At 40.1% G+C, this 20194-nt stretch overlaps 1 protein-coding gene across 1 annotated transcript in view; it reads left to right on the top strand.

Moving 5' to 3' along the window:
- The first annotated feature begins 704 nt into the window (after positions 1-704).
- Positions 705-20194, top strand: part of PLCE1 (phospholipase C epsilon 1) — a 141616-nt gene continuing 122126 nt past the window's right edge. The window contains exon 1 of the mRNA XM_042018973.1: positions 705-847. The gene's annotated coding sequence lies outside the window, so the exon portion shown is untranslated. The remainder of the gene's footprint in view (positions 848-20194) is intronic.

The following is a 20194-nucleotide window of genomic DNA, read 5'->3' as shown; positions in this document are numbered from 1 at the left end:
CATTCCGATGCGGTGAGGCAGCCGCGGCCCGGCCCGCCCCCGCCCCGGCCCCCGCTCGGAGGGCGCGCACGCCGATGGCGCTGGACCGGCTCCAGCCGCGCGGGACGGCGCCGCTATTCCGCGGTGCGGAGGCGCGGGGCTGGGGCGCTCGGCCGACGGCGCCCGTCTGCGGGAGGTAGGAGGCTGTTCCGCGGGCGGCTCCAGCTAGCAGCTGCCAGCGGCGGGACGGCACCCGGGGCGCGCTCTCTGGCTCTGGGGGTCCCTTCAGCAGGCGCCGCCTGGTCCTTCAGGAGCAGCAGCGCGCACGCGGAGCCGGGGGCAGCGGTTCCCGGTGCTGCACTTGCGGGACGTGGAGTGCTCCACACGCCGCCCGCAGCGCGCCGTGCCTGTGGGAGCGCGGACAAGGAGGAGCTGCCGCATCCCGTCTGCCTCGTGTGCGGGGGATGTTCCCAGCGACCCGTCCCGAGGGCAGGCATCCGGCGGGAGAAACCCGCTCTGCACCACCGAGGAGGGGCGGTCCCGGGGCAACCCTCCCGGGCAGCCCCGCGCCCTCTGTCCGCGGCTGACTCAGCCGGCGGCGCTGCCCCGCGGCCCCTCCCCAGCTCTCCCCGTGCCTCCCGGGCCCGGCGGGGCGGTGCGCACCCGCAGCCTCCGCCCCCGGCCCGCCGGGGAAGGCGCCTCACTCGCTCCGCCGCCCCGGGCAGCGGCGGCCGTGGAGCCCTGGCGAGGCGGGGGTGGCCCCGTCCCGCAGAGCCCTCCGCCGCCGCGGCCCCGCCGCTGCTGGAGTCACCGCCGACCCGAGGAGGAGGAGGAGGAGGACGACAAGATGCCGGGGGGACGCTGAAAGGTGCGTCCGTGCTCACCCCCGCCCGCTTTCATGGGCTCTTTCCCTGACTCCCGAGCGTGGCTGGCTCTCCTCCGGGGGCTCTCTGGGGCCGGGTCCCGGCCCCCCCGCTCTTGTGGCACCGGGGGATTGCCGAGGGCTGCTCGCTGCGGCCGTGCCCGGGGGCGGGCGGGGGCTCCGCTTTCGGCCATGTTCCGCAGACCCCGCTGCCCGCTCCCTCCCCGCCTGACCTTCGGCTTAAAGGCTCTCCCCCTTCCTCCGGGAGGGTTCAAGAAGATCCCAAATGTAAAAGAAAACTGGGGTGGGCTGCCCTTAGCCCATATGCTAGAAATTGTTACGAATTGATCCCTCACTTTCTCTCTTCCACTGTGATTGTACAAACAGTTGTATTTTTTACGTTAATGTCTGGCAAATTGTAGTCCAAGATTGGTGCGGCGCATCGGAGATGTAGCGTTGGAAGGAGCCTGTGGCTGTAAGCGACAGGGGTGCTGTCTCTCTCCCCCCTTCAGTGGGTCTCTGCTCTTTGGGGGTGCTGCAGGCCCTGAGACCCAGGCGTGAAGGGGCAATGCATTCCTCCCAGCTCCAGACTTCACTTTGCCCTGTTTGGTGAAGTGTTGTTGAGTTAGAAAGACTCAAAGTCTGCAAACACTTACAGAAGTAGTTTCACTGAAGTGTTCGTAGGATCAGGACCAAAGTGTCTAGGTGTGATGCTTATCTGTTCTGCTGCACCCTCTTTGGATGCCACCAGCACAGGTGATAAAGGGAAGAGCCTATACAGGTGACTGAACTGGGCTTCTGATAAAGGAAGTGAAAGAGCTGGATTAAGAGTGGTAGAGAAATGCCTGAAGGATCAGCTGTACTTCAAGGAACAGTAAAATGTTGTGTTTCATAGTGAGGTGTTTGTGTAAGGAGCAGAATTGGCCTTCTTGTTGTATTTATTATGCTAAAAGTTTGATTAAAAGTTTTCCAAATATTTCAGTCCTCTACGTTTGTATGATAAAAGTTTGCTAAATATTTCCATTCTTTACATTTGTATATTTGAAAGAGGATCAGAGAACCTGCCAATTATGAAGCAACCACGTAGTAATTGTTGCAGAGCAGTGACTACTATGTAGTTTAAGAAGTCATGTCTTTCCAGCTACAAATAATCATCTCTGATCTGTGGTATTGCATCCCTTGAAAAGTCAATGGCAAATAACCAATGTTTGTGATCATTACAAAAACACCTAAGGAAATCTGTGAGCAATGAAACATACAAGGTGAAACCAGAAACAGACACAATGTTTTGTGTATTAGGAAGTGCTTGAGAGAAATTCCCAAGACATAAAAGAGCATGTCCAGTCTGCATAAATTTGCAGAGGATTACTAAAAGTCTTGCTTTCTTAGTCATCTATATAGAATTCATTCTTGTTCTGCCATATTGAGGTAGTAATCTCAGATTCTATAATGAGTTCATTCGTGTTTGTTACTAAGATTTTGTGACTGTAGATCAGGCACTGTAGTGCAGTTCTTGTCCTGTCAGTTAACACTGATTTCATGTGATACATCTTATCCAATAAAAGTGTGATGTTCAAACCAGAGCTCCAAGACATTAAGTAGGAAAAAAATGCCGCAAGGTAAAACTTTTAGGTGAAGAAACATGAAAGCCCTACTGCAGAATAAAAAAAATTCTCAAAACTGTGTTTACTGGAGATCATTGAGCAAGTTCATGAAAGAGATGATAAGATAAGTTGAGATTTGGGAGATTTGTAATATGAGAAAAAGAAATTCTCGGTATTTAGGTTATCCAAAAGAATGTCATGGAACGGTTTGAGCACTGTTCGTAAGTACCCGTAGAAGTGAGTATTTCTTTTATCAAAGGGCTGTTTTATTTAAGAGAAATATGAATGTTAAGATCCACTGGTCACTAGAACCTGCACTGAAATCCAATATAGAAGCAAGGCACATATTGAAAAGTGACAGGTGTGACTGTTCATGGAAGGTTGTAGATTTATAACCCCTGGAAACATTTTGCTTAAGTTAGCAGCTCTTCCTTTTTTTTGGAGAACAGCAGCTATAATTTAGTAATAGTTCTTGGATTTGAAATGAGAATTAGTTAAAGGAAAACTTCGGTTATAAAGGAGGCAAAAAATAATTAATCTATTATTTCATTAGAGTTCCGTGATTTGCATAGGGATTTTTTTCATTAAATATTAAAACTAAGGGGTTTTTTAGCTATCATCTTGATTTATGTGCATATTTACAAAAGCATTTCTTTAAGAGTGTTTTTTCTTTTAGAACACTTGACAACTGCATTTCAGAACAGGGGTTGTCATTTTGTTTCCTGTTTCTACAGCACTTACTGCAAAATGGATTTTGGGTCATGACTATGACTCTTAAATTTTATAAATGACAATGATATGTGTTATTAGCAATAATTCACATCTCTTTTTTGTTTTATATACTTCTTGAAAATACCGGTAACTGAAATATTGGAACAAATTATGCAGCTCCAGCATGGACAGACTTACTCTCACGCCTGTTCACAATGCAGCCATTGATGGTTTCATTGAGCAATGGCTATAATTTGATTGTGCAGACAGCAGGTTAACAGCTGTCTGTACCTTTAATATGCAGTTTGATTCATTTGTAAATAACACTTTTCATCACATCTCTGTTTTAGAAAGCTGTTAGCATGCTAATATGAAATCCATGTTTTTCCTTAGATTAATTTTGTCCCTTTCTGAGCCTTCTTAATCATTGAGAGGTGTTGCACATGTACTTGAGGACCTACATGATTGAGTACATACTATGTGAGAGCAGTCCAGCTAACTCTGCATACTGCTTTATTTATCTTGGCAAACCTATATATATATATATATCTGCTTGTGGGTGGGGTTTTCCGTAGTCATGCTTCTGCCAGATATTGGTCATATTTCACTCCTTGATTTTTTTGAGCAAAGCAGCTATCTGCTGAAACAAGACTTGTGCTTAAGAGCTGAGTATAAAGTACTGATAGACTTTCTATGAATTTCCTGATTTGGGAGGTCTCTAATATTTTTCTTTTGTTTCGAGGCACAGAATTTTGGTTTTACTTGAAACAAATAAGTTAATTTGTAAATATGTCAATGTGGGACCAAAGTCTGATCCACTGGTTTCGCATACTCTGCCATGCTGACATCTCGGTGCAAGACATAATTAATGTCACCGATTTTAAACTAGGCCATCCACAGTACTTTCTTCTTAACTGCCCAGTCATTCATAAATAATCCAACATGTTCAAGCAAGAGCTTGATGTGGCAGCACTTACTGAAAACTGGTAAACTCCAAGAGCGAAGAGGAATGAGCTCAACTCCCCAGAATTATACTTCTTCCAGAGTCCGCTACATTGCTCCAATTTATCAGGTGTCAGTGATGGTGCCACAGGTAATACCAGCTCTTTCATTAAATGATTTAGAGCAGCAGGGACACAAACCTTGTGGAGCATGGTACGTGCCCCACCGAGCTTCCTCCTGCATTCTTTACACCCGAAACGCGTGTGTACTTGGATTAGCATTTGGGTATTGAGACAGTGCAGGCTTGAGTCTTGTACAAGGAAGTGTATTCTGTGGGCCAGTATATGTACTGTGACATTTTACTCACAGTAGTCTGAGGCATATCATAACAGTTTGAATAGGCTGTACACTGTGGGATACTTTTTATTCTACATAGCTATCAGTAAGTAGTATTTAATAACTTGTTACAACATTTTCAGTGGTGCCTCCTCATTAAAAGAAAACTGAATATACTACTATATTTGTCAGGTGTAACTTTTCATAAGTAATTAAAAAATTAAATGCTCAGGTGTTTTCAGTATTCTTTATGTTACTCATTTCAATGTTTTAAATGAGACACAAAAAGTAGAAACACTGAGAGCGAACTTGAAGCTACCATTTGAAAATATTTATTTTTGGGGTAATGGTTTTATTCTATTAGTATGCACAAGTGCTGCATAGCTTGCATCTAATAATAGTATGTTTTCTTAAACAGATGACTCTCCAGTTGTGTTGACCTTGCCTTGTGTAGTAGGACCTTGCTGTCTGCTGTTTCAGACAATGCTCTGATGTGAGATCTCTCCTCCCACAGTATTTTTCTCTGTCTTGCTACAGCATACAGCAAGAATGCTGCTGCAGTGATCTTTGGTATTTGAGGTTTTTGTTACACTGCATCTTCTTTCAAACATTTTCATAATGCATTCCTTTACTCCAAGTACAAAACTCTGTTGCTTGGATTAGGTTAATTTCTTTCTGTAGTGGTACAAATACCTTTCAGCAGTGTTTTGGGGAAAACCAACTTGGTTTCCCTTTGGAATTTAGCAAGATAAAAAGGGGTCATACCAGACCAGCTACTGCTTTGTGCACTACCAACAGTTCACATCAAAGAACAACCTGTAGATTTCTTCTTGAGAAACTTTCTTGATGTGAATGCCTCCTTTTTAATTCCTTTAGGGTTTTGGATTTTTAGCTATGTACCAAATTACAAGGGAAAAAGAAAACCCAGTGTTTTAATATCCGGGCTGGTTTGTGTTTTGAAGATTGTATTCTGCTTCTGTTCTAATTTTAGGTAATTTTCATACTCTGACATTTTTCAAAGATATATTTTCAACCAGTTAGTTATTGGTCAGTTTGGACAAGTATGTTAAAATGCATTTATAATCAGATTGTTGCATTGGTGGGCAGAGATTTCTAATAGTTGGTTAGTATTTTTCTAACTTTTTCTTGAAATAGTCACACTTTCGGTGACTTTCAAGTGTATCAGATGTTCTGTGAGTACATGCCTTATTTCTACTGAAAGCTGTGGGAAAATAACCTCATTGCAGGTATTTCTTGTGAAAGCTTTAAGCTTCTGATCACTCAGTGTGCACCCATTCTAGTTCAGCAGACTTATGGGAAGCAGTAAACATAGAGGAGTATCTTTGCAAGGCTGGAACCCCCTGGATTTCTCACTGCAGGAGGGGCTGGCAAACGGGCTGAGTCCCTGCTTGGCTTTGGAGTTCACTCCGTAGTTATGCCATGGGCCATGATTTTGTAACATATTGAGTGGCAAAGGTGTCAAAGAGGACCAGGCAGATAATTCTTCTTGAAGTCTTTTGTGTTATGGTACTTCTGCATTTTTTTAGGTGAAGAATATTTCTTAATATGGCTCCTTTAGAGCCCTTGAAGATTTTCAGTGTAGCATGGATAGTCTGTTGTTTGCATTTTTACCCCCAAAGAACATGCAAAAAGGGGAGAATCTTGCCTAATTACCTTTGTTTTGTTATGATTGCACCTTTTTGTTTGTTTGTTTTTGTTTTTCTTAATAAATTTATGGAATAGACAACAAAAATAAAAACAATAAAATCAAACAGTTGGACACCTGTTGGAAATATTTTTGTCTTAAGAGCCACTCAAAATGTTGCTGTCATTATTGATTTGAATATACGTCTGTTCTCATTCTGTGCTTTAATTCAGAAAAGTATAAGCAAGAAGTTCAACTTCAGTGGTGGTGTTCACTCAGTAGACTTAGAAATGTCTCAGGGAGAAACAACATAGAAATGGATGCTTTCATGTGTGTGTCATTTACTAAACTTCTGTGACAATCCCAGTTAGAGGCATTCCTAATATCATTAGCCTGGGTAATTTAAATATTTAAGTACAATTATAGTGTTTTAAATTTTTTTTCCCTTTTTTTTTCTTTTTTTGTTGGATGGATTTAGAAAGTAGCTATCAGTATTTCATCATCTCATGAAATTATATAGCTTAGGCCAAGTCCATGTAGCATTGGATGCTGTTGTTTTCATTGTGATACTTTTTATGCCTTTGTCCCCCTAATTAAAACAGATTTCAGAGACTGTATGACAAGATTCCAATACGTGGTTAAGCTAACTTGCAGTATGAAACAGAATTGTTTATTAATTCTTTAATTATTTTTTTTTAGATGTGTCAAGTTGAAGAAGAAGGTGGGATTTTTTTACCTAAGCCAAACTAGCCTTAGGTACTTAAGCAGAAAACATTTGTAGATAAAGATCTAAAGTAGAAACTAGTTTGGAAATACAGTTGAACCCCAAAATGCACTGTTCAGTTGTTTCCATTCTCTTCTAACTTTTCTGAAAGAAAATAAAAGTGTATATGTAGTAACCTAGTATAGGAATGTGGTGGCCATTAAAAATCTAGCTTTAGCAGCCAGTTTCACTGTAGAGAAAGAGTATAATATTAATACTGTTTGTTCTTGTTTGTATTAAGCAGATATCGTCAACTACCAATCTGTTGGTAGATTAAATTGCACAGATTAAATTTGTTTATATATAGTTATGGAAACATTTCGGATTTGCTATAAAGACAATATTCTTGTAAAACGCTAGTTTCGGCCCACAACTAAGAAGGCATTTATGAGTCTTCTAAATTATTCAATGCCCTTTTTTTTTGTTCTTAGTGGCCAGCTGAAATTTTTTCTTGTTCCAGCAAATTCTGAGCTATGGCAAAAGTTTTTAGCAGGATCCCTCTGTCACTCAATTATGAATACTTTTTGGAAGAATGTTTTGCTTGGTATGATTATGTTCGTGCAGCAAATTCTGGAACTCTGTATTGGTTTGGCACAGCCTGGTTTTAGGTAGCAGGGCAGCCACAAAGATGGCTCCTGTGAGGAAGCTGCTGGAAGCTTCCCACCGTGTCCGGCAGAGCCAATGGCTGATGGCTCTGAAGATGGACATGCTGCTGGCCAAAACTGGGCCAATGAGAGAGGTTGGTAATGCCTCTGTGATGACATATTTAAGAAGAAAATCAAAACAAAGTCACAAGATTTTGGATTCTAGTCAGAGAAGAGGAGGAGGTGAGAACATGTGATGGAAAGCAACATGGCGACACCAAGGTCACGGGAGAAGGAGGGGGAGGAGGTGCTCCAGGCGCCGGAGCAGATGCCTCTGCAGGCCGTGGTGCAGACCATGGTGCAGACCATGGTGAAGCAGGTTGTCCCCCTGCAGCCCATGGGGATCCACGGGTGACGCAGAGATCCACCCACAGCCCGTGGGGGAGGTGCCCATGCTGGAGCCAGTGGATGCCTGGAGGAGGCTGTGATCCAGTGGAAGACCTGGTGGAGAGAGAGGGCCCTTGCTCCCAGGCTGGAGCAGCGTGTCCTTGGGGGACTGCACCCTGAGGAAAGAGAGAGTCACGGCGCAGCAGTTTGGGAGGGCTGTGTGCCCGTGGGAGGGGCTCACGCTGCAGCAGGTGCGGTGTGGCTGCTGCTTGTGGGAGTGGGCCCAGGCTGGGGAAGTTCTCGGAGAACTGTCTCCCCTGGGAGGGACCCCACGGCCTCATGGGGAGGACTCCTCTCCCAGAGCAGCGGAAGGAAATCTGGGGATGGACTGACCAAACCCCCGTGCCCTGTCTCCCTGTGCTGTTGGTGGGAAGGAGGGAGGGGCTGGGGGTGGGGGGAGGGTATTCTAAGGGCTTATTTTACTTCTCATTATCCCGCTCTGATTCTGTTAGTAATAAATTCACTTTGCAACTTAAGTTGAGCCTGTTTCGCCCTTGAAGTGTTTCTCCCAGTCCTTATCTCACTCGTGAAGTGTTCATTAATTTTTTTTTTTTCCTTCTCCCTCCACTGCCCAGCTGTGGCAGGGGAGGGTAAGCGAGTGGCTCTTGTGCGTGCCTGGCGTTGGGCCAGTGTCAAATCACAACACTCTATGTTAAAACTTCTTATTTCTGTGTAATAGGAGGTATAAGAACTTGAGGGATCAGGGAAAATAGTGTTGTTTAAAATTTTGTAGATTCATTTGTATAAAGGAATTCAAATACCTTGGATATCAGCAACATTTTTGGGTTGTAAATGGTCCTTCTTCTTTACCAAGAGAAGGAAATACTAAAATTTTAGATTAACTTCGGGAGAATTAGAAAAATAATTGGGTGATTTGTGATATTAATGAATGGATAATATCTACAATTGAGGTGTATTTTCACTGTTTTGTCTAGTCATTCCAATCCATTCTGGGGGCATGCCAACAAACTTGTAGTATGGAAAATGTGTTGTCAGCACCAGCTGTTTAGAGCATCAAATTCCAAATTTTCATTATCCTTCGCCTTCTATGATTGATATGGCTTAAAATTGATGTGTGTGGGACCTTCCTTTTTGTCTTAAAATTCTTAAACCATTATTGTTCCCATTTTCATTCTGTTTTTAAGGTTGAGATTATGAATAGTTATATTACTAGTACAACTAGGGCTTCTGGAAAAACAGTGCCTTTCTGAGTATGACTGTAAGAACAGTGCCTTTCTTACATGACTGTAAGAATTGGCAATACTGGGATGCCTCTTCAGAAATTAATTCTTTATACTTTGTGAACTGTGATTCTAGATTTGCAAGCCAGGTTCAGTAGTGGTGTGCAGAAATAAACAGTTCCCTAGACAGCAGGCTATAAAGCAGGTCAGTGTTAAAATATGCGGTAACATCCTTCAAATGTCTGTATAGTATTAGACTACTATGCCTGCCTGAATTCTCTTTCAGGATTCAGATCAAAACATCTGTTTGGAGTTTTGTTACCTGATAGGTGTAGGAATGATAGAGATGCACAGACAGTAATGGGTTTTCTGGAGGTCTTCTACCCTCCTAGAAGAGGCAAGTTTGTGTATTCTCTTAAAATTTGCGAATGTCTTCTACTTGGCCCAAGGCTTAGCTTCATGTTTGTGTCATTCCCTTGTTTTGTTCTGCATACTCTTTATTCTGTTATGCAAGTTAATAATAAAAATGTTTATCCTGAACAGTCAGTTGTCCTGTTGTCTAGGTACAGAAAGCTGGTTTTGAGGCTAAAATTTCTGAGGACAAAAGATTTTGTGCCACAGTTACAACAGTACAGCACAATATTATCCTGTATAACAGCTTCAGTGCACCCCTGAACTTCATTTCAGCCATGGTGCTTTATAGAAAGCTGCATAGAATTGACTTAGGAGTTAATGGGAGAGCTGTAAAAATATTTGAGGAAGGTGTGTACACAGATTTAAAGCAAAGAAAATTGTTTGGTATGACAGCATTGGAGCTCTGAGGTTGCTGTTGCGAAGAGTGGAAAGCCCTGAACGAAAGAAAAAAACCAACTTTCATTTGCTTGTTCTTGCTCGAATTTACACTTAGCAAAACTCTCCCATACATATTCTGTGCATTTGAGTCAAAGAAATCGATGGATAATTTAAAAAAAAAAGCCTTTGTGTCCTGGTTTTCCTGCCTTACCCATTTTGCTTACAATAAAGCTCTATTCTGTGAGCAACCATATGCATCCCAATAAAGGTTTTAAAGTTTGAATTGAGACAGAGACTGTCTCAGCTTTTGGCCAGCAAATGCAAAGAAAGTTGGCCATGTTCCCTCTATTTGCCAGAAAAGCATGAAAGCTGGGGCCCCTCCTCTGTCAGAGAAAAAGGGAAGCTCTGATCTTTCTGCATACAGATTTTTGCAAGTATTGAGTCCCTGACATATTCTTGGTATGACTTGTCTGTCTCTTGCTTGCTAGATGTGGCCCAAAACCCCCAGGAAAAGACCGCCCATCTACAGTGAACTTGGGTAGATTAACCTGGGCTTTTTCCTCTGCTTATCAGTTTGGTAGTAGTTTTTTCCCTCTAGTTGTGGTCCTAAATATCAGCAATTAATTCCGTATCTACAGAATTACGATTTTTATGCACGTGGCTTGTCTCTCATTCTACTAAATCTAAAGACCTACTTGCTTTTTTACTATTTGATGTACATATGAGTGTGTAATTAAAAAAGCCTAGATATTGTACTATTTATTGTATGTTTGTGTGTAGGCACTTCTAGTACTTGAGTTTCTCATGTTCAGGGCCTTAAAACTTTCAGTGTTTGGATAATCTGACAATCCATTGAATGATGTGTGACTATATAAAATAAGACTATTAAGTTATGAAGGAGATTATTAATAAAATTTAGGCTTATTTTTAATGTTTTCTGGTATGGTTCAAAAATATTTAATTAGTTATTGTCAAATATTTGAACTTAAAGTATTAAAAGTAAGAATATGGAGTTTATAATTAGTACGTAATAATATCTCTTGCACATTCTTTTTACCATAACTAAGATTATGTAAAGGTTGCTGTGTAATTTTTTTCTGGTGAGTGAATCATGAAAACTAAGCAAGTGCTTTGGTTTTTATGGTTATTATAGGCAATAATTATGCACACCTGGATTATGTACAACTATTATAAAGTTATATAAACAATGTACACCCTTCTGGCTTTTTCTCTATAGTTACGACATATTTTCTGTAGTGGATATAATTTTTATTTTTCAGAGAGGTCACATGTAAGATCAGAAGTGCTGAAATACATACATTGTATTTTCAAAAATATGTTGAAATGTTGTAGTACTACTAGCCTTATTACTTCCATAGCTGTTTCCGCTTTTATAAAAGCATTAGAACACTTAAGGAAAAGCAACCAGCATTAATGAACAAGTAATAAGCCAGAAAGCTACAGAATCCATGAATACTTTAGTGTAAGGAGTGTGCTGTCTGTTTCTAATTTAATTTGTTCTCAGATTACTTTCATGAACTGTTGAAGTTTGTCAAATACTTTGCGAGGTCTAAGGTAGATTTTGGTTTTGAGGGTAGAACTTGCCTTTTCTAAACTGTATTTCATTCTACTGATTTTATTTTTCTTAAAGGTAGGTAAAAAGGGAAAACAGATAGTTTTGGAAATCAAGAAAAAGACGTCTTGAATACAGGGGGTCTGAGTGTGACATAGTCCCCACTAAATTAACAGGAACTAAATTAACAGGTGTAAGGAGATACTTACAAGATTGCAAGATAAGCTCATAATAAAATTAGAGGACTACTGATAAAAAAAGTAAAGAATCAAGGAAAAAAGCCCTAGACCTTGAAGGAAAGAATGAAAGTGAAAAAGATCTACGGGAGCAGCTAACTGTTTTGAGGTGTGGCAGTAGCCTGCCTAAGAAGACAGATGAACAATATTTAATTTGAAATCTGAAAGGACAGGTTAGTCTGCATTCATTTACGTATGCTGGTTTTATATGCTCTTTCTACTGTTATCCATGAACTTTATTCTAGATGTACAGGTACTATATCTTTATTTCTCATCACCACATTTCTCACACAACCTTGTGAGAAATTGGTTTTTCCTTGTTGGCTTTCTATCAACCAGAAAGTGCCGGAGAGGAAAGCAATACCGTCCACATTAGAAACTGTTACTATTTAAACAAAGATCTCTGTATAGTATGAAAGATATTGATTGGGAAAAAGGAGAGCTTCATTCTGCCTGTTGCACTTTGTGAATGCTGGTACAGGTGGTACCCTCACTGAGCTATCATTTGTAAATGCTTTCTCTTCGTATCATCAATGGACTTGAACAGTGGTGGCAAGTCACTGACATTTGTGGCAAGCCACTGGTAGGCATCAGCTTGCAAACTTCCTTGAAGTAGTTTTTTGGTTTTGCACCGTTTTGAGACATTACATAGGTTTTTGTTGCAAGCAGAGCTCTGTTGCCAACATCAGCCATTGTTTTGTTCAGAACTGTGTAGCTTGCACAGAGCATTAGTTTTCCTTGCTGCTTTGCCTCCCTTCAGGGATCTTTTCTCGTGCCAGTTATTACTTCATAATGCACTCAGCCGCCTGCTGGGGTCATCACTGGTTTGAACGGTCTGTCCTGCAGGTGAGCCTCCTCTGCGCTGGTCTGCAGGGTTTTCCTCTCAGAGGGATGAAGTAATTGCTGTCATCTTGCCCAAGAGAAGTCCGATTACAAGGCCTTGGACTGCTCCTTATCTTTCAGTTTGCTGCTTCAGTACTGGCCCGAGAGTGTTTGATTCAGCGTTTCAGAGCAACCTCCTCATCCCTGCTTTTGGCGACTTAGAAAAGTCCATATTCATTGTGCTGTTCAGTAATTAATTTCACTCAATTTCTTTTTATCGTTTGTGGTTGTGCCTGATGGTGAGACCAATGACCTCTCATCCTGGAGAGTTACAGGAGGGGTCAGTGGGAGGACAAGCCAAGGGTTGAGACTCTGCTGCAGTCCACTTGGGTCAAGAAAGGCACCAGTGGGTGAGTTGGGTCCTGATTCTGATCTACAAGTCTGATCAAATGGTGAGGAGTGGCAGAGAGCAGGGCCTGAGCCCAGAGATGTCAACATCATAGCTCAGCCCAGAAATGGGAGCATTCCTGAGCTGAAGTGGCTCCTGGGCCTGCTGGGGGGGTTGCAGGTGGGGCTGGTTACAACGTTTACGGACTTGGTGTTCTTCAGCCTTGACGGTGCCTCTGATAAATACCCACATTGATCCCATCCTGGGTTAACGTCATGGCGTTCTGTGCTGGTTGCAGCATTGGTTCGTTGTTATCCTGCCCAAATACGTTACAGAAAACAGAGTGGTTTGATCTTCTTTAAGTGTTACAGCAGAAATAACCTTGAGCGTTTCAACATGCATTTGCTGGCTTGTTATCTTTTACAGTCCTTTTGTGGTTGTGTTCTTTGGCTTGTTTAATTGTGGCACCAACTGCTTCCTCTGTGGTGCTTTCCCTTCTCTGCTCAAGTTTAGAGCGTGGATCAGGCATACGTGCATGCCTCCTCCCTTCTAGGACCTTTTTGACCTAAATACAAGGAGTTGAGTTGTATTGAGTTAATGTGTTAGCAGCAGGGATGCACAATCAAATGGATGCAAAAAAATCTTTCTGCTTGACTAAAAAAGTATGTATGTAACACCCATTTTTTATGTAATATGTTATTACACAAGCATATGAAAATAAGACTCTATCCTAAGGTAAAAGAACTGAGAAGATTGCCTAGCAGCATTTTCAGATTTTAATGAAACAGTTTTGTTTGGATACTAGCGGACTCTCTGGCACATATTGCCAGCTAAGTCAAAAAAAAAAAAAAAGGTGTTCTGGAGAAGGAAGTGTCATTTTCCAAATTATGACTGCAGTTTTTAGCCTAGTTTCATATGGAAATGACTTTGCAAAGGCACACTGTGTGTCTGTACATACTTTCTTCCAACTTTTAACTTGGCCTGTAGCAATTGGGTTTATTACAAAGCGCAGATCTCGAAAATGCTAAAGACTCAATAAATTTCATGCAGATGTTACTCAGGTGCAGAAGAGAAGTTCTGTAAATCATTTTGTCTGTGAAGAAACTGCACATTAACTGAAGGTCCATATAGGAGAAAGTCCTTAGTAATACCTCAGCTCTAAGAAAAGCTTTAGTTCCAAGTGGCATCATGATTATTTCAAATTCATTACTTCTAGGAGTAACTAAGGTATATTATGCTTGGTTATCATGCATTCTCTTGTTTTAGATTGTACCTTTAACTACTTTACATGAACCTTAAATATCCTCTGAAATACTTGTCCATTAATTTTACCAAGAACTTCATTGGGTTAAAATTGCATCTATTCAGCTGAAAGTACAAGAACTTTTAAGAAATGTAAGAAACTTTGAACAAGTGATCATTTGTGTTAGATAACAGAATTAGCTTTTGCCACACATTCTTACTCGAATTAACTATAATTGTGAAGACTGAAGTAGACTAAAAATTTGGCATAAAGTCCCATCTCATCAAGGGAGCAGATTTTCATGTTTAGAATTCCATATTACTATTCTTGAAGCAAGGAGCTTGACTGTGCTACCCAAACTGAAGCTGTTTTATGATGACTGAACTTAAATTGAATACTGGGTGAAGGTTATCTTTTTATCCTAAAATAATTGGTGAAGTACAAATGCACATTTATAAGCCACGTATTGTAAATACAAGTAGGCAGAAATACTTAATGGACTAGTTTCGTAGTGTCTAAAAGATAACCAGGAACAGCAAATAAATATCTCCTCAGCAAGGGTGTAGGTGTTCATTGTGATGATCTTAAAGGTTCTTGAATGAAGGAAAACCTTAATATGTCACAGTCATTAATGAAGACATGCTATGTTAATCTTCAGGCATGTTTCTCCTTCAAATGGGTTAGCTTGTTAAAGAAATGCAACTGGAGCTTAACAAACGTGGAATTTGCTGTGTATTTTCTATGTTTGATTCTGTTTATCTTGGAAGATGTGACAATATATTATAGAAGAAACCTCCTAATTTTGATCATGGGTATATTTCTGTCCCGTTTATTTATTGAGTAGGATTGAATAAATAGTATTTATATTTTGAATTACAATGAGGCCTACAGGGGTTTTAAAATATTGAAACATTTAATTTAAAATGATCACAGAAGAGGTCATTCCCAACATAATCAATTTTAGCTTAACATAATAAACATCTTGAAACATCCTGAAAAAATAACTTGCAGTTGTGTGGTGACTTGCTGCTTGCACATTTAATTTTGGCAAGAGCGAAAATCTCAGGGATTGCTTCATGGCTTGAATTAGACGTCAGGGTGGGCTTTCTCCCAGAGAATGATGTGATTGATAAAGCCATCATAGGAAAAAAATGAATGTAGTGGTGATTTGCTGAGCAAATATTGTTTGCTATATTTGAGTAGTGCTGTTTCCAGTGTCACAGTGCTTGATATCTAGAAATGTTAGAACAATAATAGTAGTATAGAAATTGTTTCGTGTATCTTCAAGGGTGCTGAATCAATAGGCTTCTGAAAATTCCATGATTTTAAAGCAGAGAATTAATTACAGTCTAAGCAAACAGGTTGTTTGCTCTTGCCTTTTGCTCTTATCTTGTTTTTTACTCTTATATTCTCTCTTCAGCATAATAATATGCATGTGACATAGCAGATGTTCAAAAGAGAAAGAATAAGAGGTTAAATATTAAGATTCCTAAATGAATGGCATGAATAGGTCAGGAATGGTATACAAAGAAAACGTATTTTGAGAAAGGGGAATAGTAGTGTAATAATTTAATAATGTCAGTTTTCAGCATTTGAATTATTTTTCTTTGCTTTTCTAGAACTAAAGTGTGAATGCATAAATTGACAAATGACTGAACTTTTGTCCTCATACAGATTAGCATTTAATTTTTATTTGAAACATACACTGGGGTTTCAAACTCACTCTTGTTGTAGTTATGACGGCTGAACAATAACATAAAAATTATTCCTCAAGTAATGTTTTAAATAGGACTACTGTGGCTTAGCATACTGTGAGTAAAAGTGTTAGCTTGGGTTTACAGAAGATAAACTGTAGTGATATATGCGCCTTTAACATACCCTCAGACATTTTAGTACTCAAAAATATTTTTATTACAGGTTTGTTCTGTTCTCACCAGTGTGGCTTGAATTACAGCTAATCCAGGACAGAGAGAGAGGGAAATGAGAGAAGACTTGGGTGTTCACAGGAGAAAAATACTGTAAGGAAGCACAAACAAGACAGGGAAAGTGAAGTGTTCTTGTTGCTTATTGTGTCACACCTGGATTGGAGTAATTTTTAAACTTCAGCAGGGTGACAGTTTCTTACGACAAAGTGCAGTTGCTGTTTATTGAGATATGTGTCAGTATGGCACATTAAGTCCCTTGAAGGCATGGTTTCACATTGGATAGAAATGCTGGTGAGCTCAGATGGGAAGACTACTATTAGCGGCACTTTGCTGTTAAGCAGAACTAGATAAGAAAGAGGATTTCCAGGGCTGGAGATTCCTGCTGGATGTGGGGTTTTGCTTTGTGATGTGAACCTCTCTGGTATTGCTTCAGGAAAAAGGACAATGAGAGATAACGGTGTTTGGATAGCTGGTAAATGGTTCTTTACCTCAAGGCTGAACTGTCACTGTGTTACCAGTGTCCAAGCAAATAAACCTGTTGCTGTAGAAACTGATGTGCTGGTTTCTATCGCTGCTCAAGTGTGGATCCCAGTACAGGGGGTGAAACTTTGCTGGGAGGCATAGGTGGTGCTCCAGGTAGGGTGTGGAGTGTGGCTGGCGTGCTGTGGTATCTGAACCCTGTCCACTACTCCGAATGGGTCAGCCTGCTGTAGGGCTTGGCCAATGGCTGGCTGACCAAGGCATTAACCTCTGAAGGCTTGGAGCAACTGACTCAGACAAATGGTATCCTCTAGTAAAGGCAGCATCTCCAAAAGCATCTTTCAAAAGTGTAGTAGGAAGAGAATGAGATCAGAACATGGAACACCTAATTCTGTCACTGGTGTGCCATTGTGAATCTATGGTTGGATGTTTTTTATAAGTGAAGGCCTGCAATCAGTTTCCTACTTACTTTTCCTTCGAATTTAAGAACTCATCTGGTTTTCAAATAATGTCATTTTTCCTGCTCATGTACTTAGTTTGCATGTGCTAATGACTCTTCGAAGACAGAGTTTGGTAAAAACTAGGATGGATGGGGTATACCATGTTTACAAATTACTACTACATTAGTATGTAATCTGGGGTTACTGTTGACTCTTTACAGTCATAAACAGTTCATATTTCCAAGTGGCAGATTTTGAATATGATAACCAAGTTCTCAGAACAGTAGTGTTTGTCTGTAAGCCTTCCATTTTGTATTAATGTTTAAAGGCCACAGAAGTGACTGGCAAATAAGTATATACAGTCATTTCCCCCGTATTTATTAATTGTATTTTGATGACAACAATTATTTTCATTCATATTTTAACAGAAACGTGATTTGCACTATTTTAAAAATAATTTGAAATCAAGATGTCTTGTGCACAAAACACTTTCAATTCTTCTTCTTCACTTCTGTTTGATGGACTTAGAGCCTTAGTAGAAGAGTCTCCTGTTACTTTCCAACATATTTACTACTGGGTGGACTTAATGAAGAGACTTACTGTGTTTTATCAGTTGAGGAGAAATGGCATAATTTGAGTAAAGAGAAACCACACAAATGAAGGACTTGGGAATTTGTTAGAGTAAAATGAAGATATGAATGATGGCATTGAGTTCAGGGTGAATCATAAAGTTTTCAAAAGTGGACAAAGCCTTGAAAGAGGATGATGGTTGAATTATTTTCAAGTCTGAAGCTCTAGGTGTTTCAAAGGATCTGAAAGACTGATTGTTGGTATTCAAATACACACTCAACGTGTGGGCAGTGCTGTGAATGTGTTTCTTGCTGTTCACTGCGAATTATGTGAATAATTCCAGTGAAGCAGAGGATAACATCTGAATTTCAAAAAATGGTTGATCCTTTCAGCTAGTACCAATCTTACTGTTATGGTCTTCGATTTGTTTTGGCTTGTCTTATTTGTTAGTTTTAACTTGTGTTGCTTGAACCTCTCAGATTTTTATACTTACATGTCTATATTCCTATAGATCAACTTTTAGAATGTATTTTGATGACTTATTTAAGCTGTCTCAATGTGACATGCTGCAGATGCATTTCTACTCTGGCCTCGGATTCTCCCTTAGTCTCCGCCCTGCTTTATGCTTATGCTGTCTCTGTCAATTTACATGACTGAATCATGAGCATCATCAGGTAATTCTACCTGAAGACTCTCTTCCATTCTTTCTTGGTTAGTTTTCCTCTGGATTAGTTGATCCTTCTCGCTGCAGGAGTTCCTATTCAGGAGATACCTTACTGAGAGTGACAGGGAACGAGGGATCAGCTAGTTTGGCTAGAGCCTGCCAGTAGCTTGGCTTAAATCTCAAACCTCATTTTTAATTGTGTTTATTTTTTTGCATGGTTTTGTATGATTACTTTTTAAATTTTAAGATCTTAAAATAAATCCTGATGCACTAGTTCATTCATCTTTTACATGCTTTTTTAAAAAAAAAATATTTCTCACTGTATTTCCTGGTTTTCTTCTGTATAAGCATTATTTATCCTTGTCTTTTATACATACATTTTATTGTCAGTCATTTTCTTTATAGTTTGTCTAATCTTTCTAAGAGATCTACTTAGCAGTGACAAGTCTGTTGAATTCTGTACCTTGAAGATTTTTATTTTGAATTGTGCTGCACTTCGTTTTCCTGTTAGTGTGACTCAGTGCTTGAAAATACTTTTTATGCATTTAAGACTGTTTTCACGTTCCTCAAAAAATTAAAAGTTATTCCAGAAGTACTTGTTCAAAGATGGAGAGGAATTATACTGCCTTTAACAGCTAGAGTTGTTGTGCATCTCAGGTAGAAGGACTTGTTCATCCAAGTGTCGATGATGGAATTACAGCTTTCAGATAAGGTCACTTAGCATGAAATTCAACTAACCGCTAAACAGAAAGTTTATTTAAACAGCTTACTGCCGATCATCTAGAAAGAAATACAGAACTGATCCTGAAAATAACATTAATGCAGTTTTGGCTTCTCTCAGTGCATCAACTTGTGCAGAAAAGGAATTTCTGTAAAGAGATAATGAGTGGAGCTGGTATCTGGCAGAAGCTTCACATTCTCCCTGATGCAGTGATGAATGATCAGGCAATTGAGAGGGTTCACCATCTGGCAGACATTTGCATAGTTTGAGACATCTAATACACAATCATGTTTAGATAAGTATTCTAGAAATTAGAAAAAAGGCTCTAACTTGACAGGATATATAAATACTGTAGTTCTTTGAGATTTTTTTGTTGTTGAAAGACAGATGCTGGTGGTAAATCTGAGGTTTTGCATGATGCTCTATGCCAAATCAAATGTTGTTATAACTTGTTTCCAACTGTTCAAATAGGATTTGTGCACATCACAAGTGATTCTTAAGAGTCTAGCTATTTCCTCCTTACTGTTTGCCCGTGGTTCCCTAGGGAGAAGTGAGGTTTAGAAAGTGGTGATGACATATTGGTGCCCTGTTCTTGTTCTAGTATCTCCTGCTTGTTTCTGACATAAAACACTGTAATGAAAAACTAATAGTGTGCATAATACAGCATAAATTAAAGAGGACTTAATAAATGTGGTTTCTTATTCTGTTCATGGAATTGCTCTGGAACAAACTATAGCTTATCTACTAAAAAATAAAGCTCATTATTCTTTTTTAATTGTAAAGTGATAGTTCTAATATACAAACAATTTTCCTAATGAATTAGTTTTCTCCTTAAGAGCTTGAACTGGGGTTGTAGTTGTCAAGCATGTTGTTGAGGTGATGTGGCGAAGATGATCAATTGTTTTGTATCCACTTACCATGCCAAATTATTTCTGTAGTTTGCTGTTTCCCAAGAATCTCTCACTAACTGATTGCTTATGCCTTAGATAATATGTAAATACTTAAGAATTTGAAATATTAATAAAATTATTTGGTTGTTGGGAGGCGATTTGTGTGCTGAAATGTCTTTTGCTTAGGATAGTTACCTTGTATACATAGCATGTAGGATGAAAGTTGAAGAAATAGTTATAAATGTCTGAGTGTGGCCAGGGTAGAGGGGAGGATTGTCAGGTTGCTTGCATTTGCCCTTCAGCTGTTTTGAATTACCGTCTGTCCCAGTCCAATAGCAGTTAGCCCATGGAAACCACAGTGTGTGTTTAGTAATGTCCTGTATCTGTTTGTCGGTC

This window comes from Corvus kubaryi, unplaced genomic scaffold, assembly GCF_017639235.1.
Source record: "Corvus kubaryi isolate FWS band 111438036 unplaced genomic scaffold, C.kubaryi_AGA036_p1.0 138, whole genome shotgun sequence".
Lineage (NCBI taxonomy): Eukaryota > Metazoa > Chordata > Aves > Passeriformes > Corvidae > Corvus > Corvus kubaryi.
Note: the sequence above shows the minus strand (reverse complement) of the source record. Positions and strands in the feature narration are given on the sequence as shown.